At 35.1% G+C, this 12,587-nt stretch overlaps 1 long non-coding RNA gene across 2 annotated transcripts in view; it reads right to left on the bottom strand.

The window, feature by feature from the left end:
• Positions 1–519: 519 nt before the first annotated feature.
• The window catches only part of LOC141573146 (uncharacterized), a 60,720-nt gene continuing 48,652 nt past the window's right edge, over positions 520–12,587 (bottom strand). For both annotated transcript variants that reach the window (XR_012498764.1, XR_012498765.1), the window contains 2 exons: positions 8,111–8,317; positions 520–774 (listed from right to left, as the gene is read on the bottom strand). This is a non-coding gene — a long non-coding RNA (uncharacterized LOC141573146). The remainder of the gene's footprint in view (positions 775–8,110; positions 8,318–12,587) is intronic.

Below are 12,587 nucleotides of genomic sequence, written 5' to 3' on the forward strand. Positions count from 1 at the left end.
CATGGAGTGTCCTGTGAGAAAGGAAACATAATAAAAGACCATTGAGGCAGTAGAGAGAGCTTGGCAGAAAATTATATAAAATGATGTACCTATGACAAGTTTAGAGTGGGTTGTTGGAGAGTACCTCTCTAACATGAGTATTAAGAATGAACCAATTTTGCAAATATTAGGATACAACATCTGAGGTAGGGAATTCAAATAATGAAAGAAGCAATGTGGCTGAAACAAATTGGAAGCAGCAGTGTGACTAAGTTAGCAGGGCGAGCCCAGGCATGAAGAAAAGCCGATGCACCCCCATCTCATGAAGCCCCATCTACTGTGAGATGCTAAGGATTTTAATAGTTTTACACAAGGAAGTTATGTCATGGGAAATATATTAGAAAAAAACAAAAACACACTGACTTCTATGAGAAGAATTAGGTTATAGGAGAAGAATGGAAGCACAAAGTGCAGCTAACAAGCTAATGCAATGTCTAGAAACTTGATGCATAACAAAGCACCCTCTTCCTTCTACCCCAGCCAGGTCTTATCAGTGCTATAAGAATTTTGGGAGCAACAAATATGCCTTTGAAAATTATCATGTGTATTACCTTGCACAAAGAGATAATCAAAATCACATTTTGGTACTACGATTGTCCATAGATGGGTACTGGTGCAGAGTGTGCATTGCATATCGTCAGTGTTCAAACGTTCCTATTGCCAGCCAATGTTCTTGTTGACAGTTAAAAATACTGTCATTTCTTCTTCCTCCTCCTCCTTCTCTTTCTCCTTTATCTGGTCATAGAAGAAAAAAGTATATTATGAGTAAAATAGATATACCTTAAAGTCAGGACTTCCAAGTTTCAGTCCAGTTGCAAAACAATGTGAATTTACCTGATACGAAGGTATGATTAAGCTAGATGCAGCTGGATGGTCAGATGGGGGCCAACCATGTATCAAAAGAATTTAAAAGATTGAATATAGAGGGTGTGGCAGGCACCTAGTCTAATGTGGACTAGATCATGATCCAAAACTTTTAACTTTTACTTAGATTTTATTATAGACAAATATTGCTTTCTATTTAGTGGTGATGATGACTTGGGGGAAATTTCAGGTGAAGGCATTTTAATTATCCTTATTTTTTTTAAGTTAATAAAGAGAGAAATAAAGATATTCCTAGGAGATTTAAGTAACATAAACATGGTTACAATTGTTAATACTCTTTAATCCTCTGTAATATGAAAAGGAAAAAAGGAAAGACATCATAAACTGAAAGACAATATGGGTCATTTACTTCATACCTCTGATTGATACAAAAAGCTCTTCCTGTAAATAATTTTAGTCATGTACATCTTTCTCTTTTTTACATATTCACAAAACATTCAGTGAAGAATGATTGAATACTCACTGGAAAGGCAAGGGCAAAAAAATAAATGTCACATTTCTGCCTTTGAAATGCTTACAGTGAAGAGTTAGAAACCTTAGCAAAGTATTTCAGTCAGTCTAATGTACTTAGAAAACCTATTTCTACATTCAATTTTAAAAAAAGCACAATAACAACTTTGCCTTATATTTTTTTCTATAACTCACAGCAAACAGGCTTCGGTTTCCCTTCTAATAATACCTTGACTTTTCTAAGGTCCTTAGTACATTTCCTTTTGTAAAACTCATCAATGACCTACATGCTGGGCCAGGGGGTGGAGGGGAGTGTTTTCAGTCCTTATGAGACCTCTCTGAACGTTTACTGTTCTTTTTCTAAATTTACATTCTTGACTTTTTGTATGTCTGTATAGAATTCCTCCATATTTCCTTCTTGGTTAATTTTGGGGCTCCTTTTCTCCCCATACACATCTTTGGGCTTGGGAATTGATCTTCTGCCCATGTGACTCTATTTTCTATTCCTAGGTGACCTTGTTCATGAAGACTTGCCTGCTGGGCTCCCCAACACCCTCATCTCCAGCATCTCTTCAAACAAAATAGCCAACATAATAGTGAGTACAATAATAATTATGTTTAAAGTTTTAATACAAACTATTAGAATTACTAACATGAGTGCATTATTTTAATTTTCACCTTTTCTAAGAAGCAGGGTCATATATTGAATTTGATGTATACTTCACTTAGATTTCTCAAAACACGATGAAATTAATAATGAGTTTAACGTTAAAAAGGGGAGTGTTTTTTTAAGAAAAGTATACTTTCTTAGAAGTAAACCTCTCATCTTAGTAAATTACAGCTTCCTAGAACCTTAACAGTGTTAAATTAGGGTCCACCTTTTATCCGGAAAGGAGTAATTTCATTTGAATGAACAAAAACTTACTTTCAAAATATTAGTAGAACTTTGTCTTAATGACTATAACTGTGCCTGATATCAACTAGTGAAAAAGTAATATCAATGGCATTCTTTTTGAGAAAATACTGCATATTTGTCTAAAAGACAATGGTAGCATATATATGTTAAGTAAAAAAATAAAAATAAAAATAAGAAAAAGCCCTCAGGAGAAGGCAGACATAGAAAAAATGATGATTATTATGTTTGTGCCTTCACATGGACATCATTCCATCTTCAGAACTATAGATAAATCGTTTAGACAATCCAAGTGAATTTCATTTTATTTGACTGTTGCTCACTTAACATCTGAAACTTGGTGAACAAATTATTGGATACCTGTTGTTAGCCATAATCAGAGATCGACAGCAAATACTGCGACAAAGTAACAGAGGCCCTGCACTGGAAATGCTGATTGTTCGCACGGAGGCTGAAAGCTTCCAATCCGTGAGCAACCTCTCACCTGCAGATGTGCTGGTTTAATCTGCTTAAGTCACCAAAGTTCCCACCACTCTTCATTGTTTCTTATTCCTTTCTGGGCCACAGACCATTGTGTTTTTAATCTCTAATCGTGTTTGTTCAGCCTGTGGCTGGGCTGATACATAACCCACAGGGAAAATGAGGAGAGAAAAAGTATCATGGAATACCTACCGGCCCAAATGCTAATAGGAAAGAACACAGTGAACTTGGATTTGATTTAATATGCTTCTTTATCCAATGATTTATCTAGTGGGTAAACCTGAAAGAGAAGTATGGGCTTTTCCATTGGTGATCTGAAATGATGAAAATAAATGAAATCATGTTGGTGGTAGTATATCATCTATTAATGACAGTGTATGTACTTTAAATTACTTTCCCAGATGTATATATGCATGTGCTGAGCTGCATAGTTTCTTACCTGCTTCTCATATGTCTATAGCACATATTGCAAAATGGAGTAGCATCCATTATTATGAGGAGGTTGTTTGTTTGTTTGTTTTAATTCAACGCTAACTGTCCCTTATATGGATCTATGATGACCTTGGCTTCATTAGAACAGTCTTGATCCAGCTGAGCATATTGCTTTAGGCTATAATTATTCATGTCTTTCCTGCAGGAAATTCCTCAATCCCCATTTTAAATGTTCTGAATTCATAAATTTATTTCAACGGCTTTCTAATTTACTCCTTTTATGGTCCTCCAACCAGAATAGCTGAGATTACTTAACCTTCACTGTTAGCCACGTCTCACAGAAGCCAGATAATCAAAGGAGCAATTCAGGCTTATCCTCAGTTGCCTACGACCGTGTTTCCCCGAAAATAAGACCTAGCTGGACAATCAGCTCTAATGCGTCTTTTGAAGCAAAAATTAATTTACTATAATATGCGACCCAATCCTTAATATAATATAATATAATATAATTAATATAATATAATATATAATATAATATAATATAATATAATATAATAATATAATATAATAACATAATATAACATAACATAATAATGTAATATAATATAATACCGGGTCTTATATTAACTTTTGCTCCAAAAGACGCATTAGAACTGATGTTCTGGCTAGGTCTTATTTTCAGGGAAACACAACAGATCAGCCCTGTCCCCAAATTATACATGAGTTTTCTTCCAGGTACCAGTCTCATGGAGATGCCTAATCACCCTGAACTCCAGGCCTCTTAGAGGCTGAATTACTGGCCTGACCATATTCCCAATTTCATCATTCCTGTTGTAACTAAAGAAAGTAAAATGGGACATTAAATAACCAAAAATAAGGTCTTGCCAAGATTTCAGGCCAGAGTTCTGAACTATGGACTAGTGGGTTATTGAGAAATAAAGATGAATGCAAGTTAATTAAGAATGATAGAAGAACAGAAGATCGTAGAGTATGGAAAAGAATAGCAGTCTAATAAGAAGCTTGTTCCATTATAATAATGGATTATGTCAAGGAATTAATAAGAGGGTTCCCTGAAAGAATGAATAATGGTCCATCATCTAAAATTACTACATTACGAATCTTGGTTTGCTCTTGCTTATCCTTATACTGTCTAAAAATGCACATACATCATTTTTTCCAGTTTTATTAAGATATGACACACAACACTATATAAGTTTCAGGTGTACAGCATAATAATTACTTACATATATTGTGACATGATTATCACAATAAGTTTATTTAACATCCATCATCTTGCATGGATATAAAAAACAAAAAGAAAAAAAAAAGTACTGTTTTTTTCCTGTGATGAGAATTCTTATGATCTACTCGCTTAACTTTCAAATATATCATAGAGCAGTGTTAACTGGAGTCATCATGTTGTACATTACATCCCTAATACTCATTTATCTTATAACTGGAAGTTTGTACTTTTTGACTACCTTTATCCAATTCCCTTTCCCCTTCCTCCAGCCTCTGGTAACTACAAATCTGTTGTGTTGTTTGTTTGTTTGTTTTCTATGAATTTGTTCATTTATTTTGGGGATATTTGTTTTGTTTTGTTTTTAGATTCCACATATAAGTGAGATCGATAGATAGATAGATAGATAGATAGATAGATAGATAGATAGATAGATCCTTTGACTTGTTTATACATGCATCTGATCATTTGAGGATGGACACTTAGGTTGTTTCAATGTCTTGGCTATTGTACATAATGCTGTTATAAACATGGGGATGCAGCTATCTCTTCAACATAGTGTTTTTGTGTCTTGCAGATTATATTATACTTGGTCTGTAGCCTAATATATGGTCTATCCTAGAAACTGTTCCATGTGTCTGTCAAAAGAATGTGTATTCTGCTATTGTCAGGTAGAATACTCTGTGTATGTCCATTAGGTCCATTTACTCGCTAGTGTTGTCAAAATCTGCTCTTTCACTTTTTATCTTTTAATTCAACTTATTGGTAACATTGGTTAATAACATTATATAAGTTTCAAGTGTACAATTCTGTAATATACCATCTGTGTATTGCATTTTGTGCTCACCATCCAAAGTCTAGTCTCCTCCTGTGACCATGTGTTTGACCCCCTTTATCCTCTTTATCCTCCTTCACTCCCCTTCCCCTCTGGTAACCACTATACTGGTCTGTGTCTATGAGTTTGTTTGTTTGTTGCTTTCTGTTTTATATCCCACATGAGTAAAATCATTTGCAAATCTGATGTTTTCTTATTGATTCACTGTGTGGATGATCTATCTAACCATTGCTGAGTTAGGGCATTAATATCCCCAAATATTATTGTATAGCGGTTTATTTCTCTTTTTAACTCTATTAGCTTTTCACTTTTTGGATCTTTTGTTCTGTTTTGTTTGTTTGTTTGTTTTTGTTGTTGTTACCATTTGCTTGAAATATCCTTTTTCATTCCTTCACTCTCATTCTACGTGTGTCTTCAAGGCTAAAGTGCAGCATATCATTCTATGCAGCATATCACTGGATCTTGTTTTATTTATTTTTTTATATCAGCCATTCTGTCTTCTGATAATTTAATCTGTTTACATTTAAAGTAATTATTGATAGGTGAGGACTTACTATTGCCATTTGTTCAGTATCTGGCTGTTTTGTAGGTCCATTGTTCCTTGTTTCTTATCTTGCTGTCTTTTTTGTGTGTTTTAATGTATTTTCCTATCAGTGCTTTTTAATTGTGTTTTTTTGTATAATTGCTACAGGGTTTACTTTTGTGGTTACCATGAGGCTTACATAAAATATCTTCAAATTGTAATACCCTATATAAACTGATAAATAGCATTCCTAAACTCTTCCCCTTCACATTTTAGTTTATTGATGTTACAGTTTAAATATTTTTATGTTGTATATCCAATATCTGATTATTATTATTATGATTGTTTTTACTACATTCTCAAACTTTCATATTAGAATTATAAGTGAATTATGTACCTTTATTACCATATTACAGAATCTAACTTTGACTATATGTTTACCATTACCAGTAAATTTTACACTATCTTCTTATATTTTTATGATGTTAATTAGTGTCCTTTTACTTCCATTCAAATAACTCCCTTTAGACAGGTCTAGTCGTGATGAACTCCCTCAACTTTTGTTTGGAAAAGTCTTGATCTCTTTCATTTCTTAAGGACCTATTTGCCGGGTATAGAACTCTTTGCTGATAGCTTAAAAATAAAAACAAAACAAAAAACTATCATCCCATTCCCTTAGTCTCAGGAGTTTCTGTTGAGAAATCCACCTGTGTTTTACATTTAATAATTTGATTATAATGTGTCTCAGTGTAGCCCTATTCAGATTCAACATATTTGGGCTCCTTTTGTCCTCATGGATCCATTTTTCTCCCCTGATTTGGGAAGTTTTCAGTCACTTTCTTTAAATACACTTTCTATCCCTTTCTCTTTCTCTTCTCCTTCTAGAACTCCCCTTAATGTGAATACTATTTCTTTTGATCATGCCCTTTAAGTCCAGTAGGCTTTCTTCCCTCTTTTTCATTCATTTTTCTTTGTTCCACTGACTGGATAATTTCACATACCCTGTGTTCTAGGTCATTGATTCTTTTTTCTATATTACAAAGTCTGTTTTTGAAGACCTGTATTGAATTTTTCAGTTTTTAGTAATTGTATTTTTTTTTAGCTCTAGGATTTGTTTGTTTTGATTGTTTCTGTTTCTTTGTTGAACTTCATGGGTTTTTTTTAATGCATTGTTTCCCTAATTTCATATAATTGGTGGTGGGTTCTTGTATTTCACTAAACTTCTTTGAGAGAATTATTCAGAATTCTTTGTCTGGCAGTTAATAGATCTGTTTCTTTAGGGTCAATTATTTGAGCTTTATTAGTTTCTTTTTGTGGTGTCATGTTTACTTGATTTTTCATCCTCCTTAATTCCTTAAACTGATATCTGTGCATTTAAGTATGTGATCTCATCTTCCAGAATTTAAACTTTTGCTTTGGAATAGACAGTTCTTCCCCAGTCAAGTCTGTTTGCTTTTCTGGATGTGTCTGTTGGTATGAACTTCAGCAGAGAGGGCTGGCTATTAGGGTCTATTTTTGGGTGAGGACACTGCCTGGGCTCTGCCATCATAAGGTGGAGGGGGTGCCACTGGTTGGTAACAGTTGGATAGGACTTCTTGTTTGATTCCTTGCATAAGCAAGGCTACAGGGTGAGATATTTTTGTCTGGGCTCTGGCCAGACTTACTAGATCATCACTATTGGGTACTATGTTTGGTAGCAGGTGGAGAATTAGATTCTCTGTCCTGGTGGCGCAGCAGAATTGTCCCAGGACCTGCATGGCTCACTGTTTTGGTACTCAAGTCAGGCAAGACTATGCACTGAATTCCCTGGCCAGACAGAGCTTCTGCTTTGCTCTTCAGAAAGGGAAAACCATGGGCCATGCTCATGTGCCACTGTAAGGAGGGTGGTTTGATGGACTATGCAGCTTTCCACATACTCTGTTCAGGTCCCTGGTCAGGCAGGCTGAAGGTTGTCTTCAGCCATTCACAGGGCTATGAATTCGTTTATCTGCACAGGTGGAGAGGAAGAACCATCTCCATAGTCAACAAAGCTCTTTGTTGTCTTGACTCAAGCTGACAAATGCCCCAAGTCCCCTGGCTGAATGGTGCCACTGGCTTTGCTTTGCAGATAATCAGCTCTGCCTGCAGTACTTTCTGCTCAGTGTTGCTGGGCTGTGGAGCTTTCAGATGTTCTGGCCAGATTTTTGGTGGGAGGAACTGGGAGGTACAATCAGTAGTGGGCCAACCTGTGACTCATCTCCCTTGCCTTTGTGGAGGCAAACCATGCACCAGGGTTGACAAGACTCTGAGTTTGAGAACCCAAACCAGGCATACCTGTTCCCTGATGGGTTCCCTGGTCATAATCTGCCACCACCTTTTCTCTGCAGATGAGCAAAGCTGCTGGGTGCAGTTACTTCTTGGGTGCTGCACGTAAGAACTCGATCTGCAAATATCCAAGTCCAGGCTCTCGCAGTCCCCTTTGATCTTCTGTGTCACAATCTGATTCTGAGTGGTAAAACCCAACAGTTTCCTCTGCAATCCCTGTGGGGCAAGACCAGAGTATGAGCTCCCAAGAAGTGATTCACAATTCTGAGATAACTGGATGTCCACCCTTGGCTCTCTTTTATCACTGGGAAAAAAACAAAACAAAAAAAAACATAGTCTCAGCGGAGATCTCTCAGTGTAGAGACAGAAGCCTAGGGCAGGAGAAATAGGGTCAGCACATAATTGTTCCTCTTATCCTTCTAATGCATTCTAATGTTGTACAGGAGGGTGCTCCAGTTTCACCCTGGTGATCTAGAGTAGAATTTGTTAGTTGTTCTTGTGATGGAGAGCAAAGTAGAACAACCCACATTGCAATCTTGGTGACAAAACTTTCATAAATTTAGAATGAGGTTATTTTTGGCAGAATTTGGCCTCAGTACATATTCCACAAATATTAATAAAATTAATTCTCCATAAATATAGATCAAAATAACTTGTAATTCAATGATATAAAACTTGCTTGGTCTGTGGGTTTAACAAATTAATTTTCACACTTCTATTTAGTGACTAGTATGAGTCCTAGTACTAGGTATAAGTGTGTAGTATTGCATAACACACAATAAGTACCATCATGGGAATTAATAGTCTAGACAGTTAATAAGTATTCTCACTTAACATTAAAGATTAGAAAACAAATAAAATAAGTAATGTTTATAAATTGTAATGAATTCTATGAAGAGGGTAATAATTCTTGGGAAAAAGAGTAAACTGAGTGGCAGGAATCAGGAAGCTTTTGAAGAAAATTTGCAGGAATCTCCTAGGTAAAAACTTAGATTTGGGGTGGGGAATGTATTTCTGGCAAAGGAAATAAACCATTGATGCAATTACCTGAGGTGGGAAAGGACTAGTTACACTAAAGAAAGTAAAAAATACAGGATGGTCATAGGACAAGATTTCATGCCTAGGCAGTGATATGAAATAATCAGGCCAGAATCTTAACAGTTTGGAAAACAATCAAAAAGCAAAAATCAGAAAAATGATATACTCTACCTTCTGTAAGATTTCTAAGAGTATGTTTAAATCATGGATTGGAATTCATAAATCTTGGAAATAATGTCTGATTGGAAAAAATCCCAGAAATCAACAAATAGTGTAATACTGTACTTATAAAACTGCAACAACAACAAAAAAGACATGATTAAATAAATTATTTTAAGTATACAGGTAGAAAATCATTTTGAAAATAAAGCAAATTAAGGATATACTCAATTTTCAGGATAATGGTAAACTGAGGAAAAGCAAGATGTGGGAAAAACACAACAGTTTTGGTAATATTCTAGTGCTTAATTTTTGTGTCAGTTCACTGTGTTTATCATATTATTTTTATTTCTAACTTTCTGAGTTACTATTAGCTATTTCAATATGCCAAACATTATTTTAAAATATAATAAATTGGTGTGGAGAGGGGGAGGCAAAAGTAGAGGTTAAGAAACCATTTAGGAGGCCTGTTAACTTCATCTTAACTGTGTGGAGTAGGTGACGGAGAGAAATGGGTCAAGGATCACTCATGGGTTTCTGGGTCTATTAACTGGAGGAAGGGTGTTGCCTGCTCCTAAAATGGAGAAGATTAAAGGAGAGTGGGAAAGACATAATGTTTAGTTTTGAATACTTTGAACTCGAGATTCTAGAGAGACATGTTAGAGGAATCTGAAGCAGGCAGTAGGGCTTAGAAATCTGTCATTCAGAGGCTTGAAGATATACATTTGGAAGCCATCAGTGCATAGAATGCACTTCAGGGCGCAGGGAGAGAAGGAGAAGAGTTAGGAGGAAGAAAAGTACTCTAGCTTTAGAAATCCTTTAAGAAGATGAATTTGGAAAAGAAAGACTGTAAAGGGGGGAAGGTCTTAAATGTTATCAAGATTACAAAAGGGTATAGTGTCAAGTATTCTAAGGGCAAACACTGTCTTGATAAAGAGGAAGTGGTTAACTTTGTTGAATGCTCTTGATAAATCTAATAATGTAACAAAAGTTTCTACCTAATTTTGCAATTCTGAAATAAAGACTTGAATATGAGCAGCTTTTTTGGTACAATGGAAATGAATTCCAGATTGGAGTGGGTTGAAGAATAAATGGGACATACGGACGTAGAAGCTGAGCTGTGAAACGGTCTGGAGAGATAGAATAGTAACTGGAACTATTTTGTTTTTATTATAGTTTTTAGTGTCCTAAGATCAAAGATTCTCAATATGTAATGATAATGGAAATCTCAAATAATACAATGGGTTGATGATGCCAAGGAGGGAGAAGGGTGGTCATTCCTGAGAAGCTAATAGGGGATAAGATATAAATCTTATTGACCTTTGAAAGAAAGCCAATAAGTTTGTGCAAAGTGCAAAGAACAATGAAGGAGAATTAAGATTCATGTGATTGTGAATACATTTGTACTCTTGGAAGCAAAATGTATCATTCCAGAGAAACTCTTTCCAGGGACATATAAGGTGAATTTTGCTGAGACTGAGGGAGGAAAAGGAGTGCAAAAGCTTTGAAGCAGTAGGCATTGTGGGCTGGAGGGGAATAAGCTAAATATAGAATATGCCATAACATGTTGCTGCATGGCCAAAAGTAATTTTCAGAGATTTTTAAATCATTTTTAATCCATCTGGCTTTGACTCTTCTCCAGGAATCTGAAATAATAAGCCATCACTTTTCACCCCATAATAAGCTTCTCTTCATCTATCAATTTGTTATTATTGTCATCATCATCCAAGTGACCCCAGTTCCAAACCCTAAAGACATTAACATCTTTATGTACTGACAGCCAACAAGTTGTCATGTGAATTGTATCTCAACATGCATGTCTTTTCTCCATCTTTTTCCTTATATGGCTACCACTCTAGCTTAGAATTGTATTATTTCTTACATAGACTGATTTCCAAAATTCCGTATAGTCCATTCAGATACCAAAGCAGACTGAATAAATTTCATTTATTTATTTAAAAGTCTTCGAAGATTCCCATGGTCTTCTACATCACATATCACCACTCAATCTTACATACCTGGGTCTTTGTGATAATATTCAACTCTGCTTTCCAGTCTCATACTTTTTCACTGTTGATACCCTATAATTCTGCCAAGTGAATGTATTTCTTATTCTCTATCACAGCCTACATTTTTATTAAGCCATTTTTCATTAAGATCTGGGTTTTATAAATGTAATACTACCTTCTAAGCTAATTTTATTCACCTATACTTTAAGCCAATCTGAAATCCCATCTTCATTATGATGTATGAGTATTTTTTCATCCACCCAAGCAGCCAAGATTTCCTTTTCTACTTCCCTTCCTCCAGTTTTCTAAGGCCTTTTGTGACTTTTGTGTGCCTATGCTAATTGTCATATTCTGCTCCTTAGAAGCAGATGACATGGATTCAAATGTATACTTTAAAAAAAAAAATTTGATCATGGGTAAGTAACTTAAGACTTTGATCTTTAGTTTCTTTATTGGAAAAAGACATAGGAATTTCATTTCTCTGACGATAAAATGAAACACTACATGAAAACACTAAAATAGTAGATCACAATCCTCTTTGCTCATTTCTACCATTCTATCACCTAAAACAGTGCCTTTCACAAAATATCCATTCTATTAATATTTGCCAACCTACATTGATTATATTAAAAGGTGTCTTTACTAATTGTATTTAATAATCTTTAAAAATGTTAATGCAGAGTTGTGTAGTATCAGCCATGAGCACCTCACTGGGAATTATTTTCAGGGAATTTATTTCATAATAACCAACTGACATCTAGATAATAAAGTGACAAAATTGTGTTTGCTTATTTGTTTTTGTTTTGATACAGAAGGATGAGGCACGATCCACAAAATAATATACCAAGTTGGAGTGCCACCATGAGAATAAAGAAATGGAATGTAGGAAAGTTGGAGAGGAGGGCACAAGAAGACTGATTTTGTCATAAAACTAGCTTTGGGCCAATCCTGAAGAGAACAAATTAATGGAAGGAATACCATGGCTCAAGCACTAAAGTTACCAACTAAAACATCCTTTTATGAGGTCCCATTATTTCCCTTTAGGAGACATAATTGACTGAGGTTAGCCCTCTAGGTCCTAAAAGATGTATATATTGAAAACAGGAACCATATATGCAAGATGTGATATTCAACTCCTATTTCATAATTTTAACAAACATTTTAAATACATGAAAATATTTACTAACTACTCATTACAAAAGAAAAAAAACTCTTTTCTTTTTTTTTTTTTTTCTTTTTGTACATCCTGTAGGCATTTTCATGTTAGCAAGATCCTCTTG

The sequence above is a fragment of the Rhinolophus sinicus genome, linkage group LG01, assembly GCF_036562045.2.
Source record: "Rhinolophus sinicus isolate RSC01 linkage group LG01, ASM3656204v1, whole genome shotgun sequence".
Lineage (NCBI taxonomy): Eukaryota > Metazoa > Chordata > Mammalia > Chiroptera > Rhinolophidae > Rhinolophus > Rhinolophus sinicus.